The following is a 2,657-nucleotide window of genomic DNA, read 5'->3' as shown; positions in this document are numbered from 1 at the left end:
TCTGCTTGTTTTCTTTTTTCTTTCTCAACAGGTGATCCAGAAAAAGAAAAAGAGGAAAAACAAAAAAGACACAAAGACAAAGGTGATGAAGCAGATTTTCATTATCGTTTCTCTCCATCTCTTTTCTCCTTTTTCTTTCCCTCTCCTTCGGTTAACTTTCTTCTGAACTTTTATTCTTGTTTTTCTTTTCCATCCAGTCTGGCCTGATTACAATAACTTAGAATAAAAATAACTAATAAAGATCAAATAAACTATGACAATCAACTGGACCAGTATAGCAAAAGGCCCACTTGGGAAACTAATTCTGTTGGGCATTTTTCTTGGCCTTAGACAATAATTCTGATTGCTACAGTGCCAGACAGGACACAATAAAAAGAAAAAGAGAAAAAAACCCCCGCAGTTTTCTTATGGGAAAACAACAGTAATCTAATTACTTTTTTGCAATTGTAATCAATTACTTATTACTTGAAAAAAGTAATCAGATTACCCATCTCTGCTGGCAAGGATGTTTTCAGGGTCCCTCCTGACTGAGGTGTTTCAAGCATGTCCCAAGGAAATGAGGCTCCTGGGGTAGACCCAGGACAAGCCGGAGAGATTACACTGGCTGGCCTCGGAACGCTTTGGTGTCCTGTGGATAAGCTGGACGTGGTGGCTGGGCCGTACAGACATGAAGATAAGGAGGTTAGTGAGCTGCGATCATCTGACAGATCTAAAGAAACTAAACATGTGAACATGGTTAGCTTGTACCAGTTCCTGTAGAAAGCTCAATTAGCACACACACAAACACAAAGTAACACCCAGATAAACCACTGCAGTTGACCACAGACAGGGGGGGGGGGTCAGAGTGCCCATGACTGTTTGTGTCTGTAGTTGAATAGTCCTTCCGCTTTGTCCTTCCTCAGTGAAAAAACCCATCAGTTCATTATAAAGGAACTGATTGGTCCTTTCACTTTAAAAGGTTTTCAGAAGGAGCACACAGCTGACATTCTCCTCCTCCACAACCATCATGAAGCAGCAGCATAGAACCTGATCTCGGTTCATAAAGATCAGGGTGTGATTTAGAGTTCTCACCTCAAGTTTAAACCCGTCACACTCCTCATGAACATCTGATCTGAAGCTTTTCCCCAGTCACGCTGATGTTGCTATGGACAGTGTGTGAATTATGGTATGGAATTTGCTGCTCCAGAGGTAATGCTGCTTATGTAGAGGACCTGACGATTATTTCATGAACTTAAAGCGAGTCTGAGGACATCTTTCAGGTGTTCAGACCAAAGCTTAGGCGTTGACTCTGACCCTATGTGAAAACCTCACGAAACTTTTATTTAGAATTCATGCAGCTCACAAACAGGAAGCACAACCTAATTTCAAACCAAAAACCAATCTTCTTCATCATCATCATCCTCTAAGCAAGGATACAGGAAATTACTCCTCCATCCATTCGCTTCCGCTTATCCTTTTCAGGGTCGCGGGGGGCGCTGGAGCCTATCCCAGCTATCATAGGGCGAAAGGCGGGGTACACCCTGGACAGTTCGCCAGTCTGTCGCAGGGCTTGGGTAATTTTACTTTGAAATTACTCCTTTCAAAGTAAAAGTCTTGAACTAAACCAAGTGGACAGCTGCCACGGCGACAGTAGGATGATGTCATCACTCTACTTTCAGTGTCCATCTGTCCGTCTCCTGCTCCTCTTCTTCGTCTCCATCAGTGAGGCACCTCCTTGCCTGCCAGATGTGTTCGATACCCTGAAGTTATGTGTTCATTTTTGTACTGATAACAGTGACCAGTAGCATAAGGACATCACCTGACCTCCGTCTCACCTGTTCACCTTCCTCTGCTTCTGGTCAGCCGCCATCTTGTGTCCGGCATCCCGGATCTTCTGACTCTGCGACAGCCAATGAGCATGAAGGGCGGCAGGAGGACACAGCTGACAATCACATCACAGCACCTTCATCATTATAGTCATCATCCTTCAGACTGAATCATCTGATGACATCCCAACCATCACAGCTCGTTTTCGTTCTGTGCATCTTGGGCTGGGTCTATTTCCTGGTGTTTATAATAATGGATTGCATTTATATAGCGCTTTTCTAGGCACCCAAAGCGCTTTACATTCCACTATTCATTCCCTCTCACATTCACACACTGGTGCAGGCAAACCACAGTTGTAGCCACAGCTGCCCTGGGGCAGACTAACAGAAGCGAGACTGCCATATCGCGCGATCAGCCCCTCTGCTTTACCTGTACGTTTGGGTCCTCGGCTGGGACTACTTCATGAACTGTCTCCAAGAGCATCACCGTCATCTCCAGCACTGTTACCATGTCAACATGGCTGCCTTGGATTGTGGGTAGCAGGCAACACAGCATGCTGGAGCTCTATGTGATGCGTTTCCTGTCAGAGACATGACATCATCCACATTTGTCACCTGAGGACAGAAGCTCTACCCCTTAACTTTTGTCCTCTAACCATGATTCAAAAACCTTTATTCGCATTACCTTTCAAAGGGTTAGGGTTAGGCACAATGTACATTTCAATTCCTTTAATTTTAAATATGTTTATATTGTCTATCCTGTAAAATAGTCAGATGTCTATTCATATTAATGTACAGAATTCACCTGCTTGCTGCTACTACTGCACATTCACCCAATGTGTGTGTGTATGT

The sequence above is a fragment of the Pundamilia nyererei genome, unplaced genomic scaffold (assembly GCF_000239375.1).
Source record: "Pundamilia nyererei isolate P.nyererei 1_Seehausen unplaced genomic scaffold, PunNye1.0 scaffold00576, whole genome shotgun sequence".
NCBI classification, from domain to species: domain Eukaryota; kingdom Metazoa; phylum Chordata; class Actinopteri; order Cichliformes; family Cichlidae; genus Pundamilia; species Pundamilia nyererei.
The sequence above is the reverse complement of the archived record's forward strand: the minus strand, read 5'-3'. Positions refer to the sequence as shown.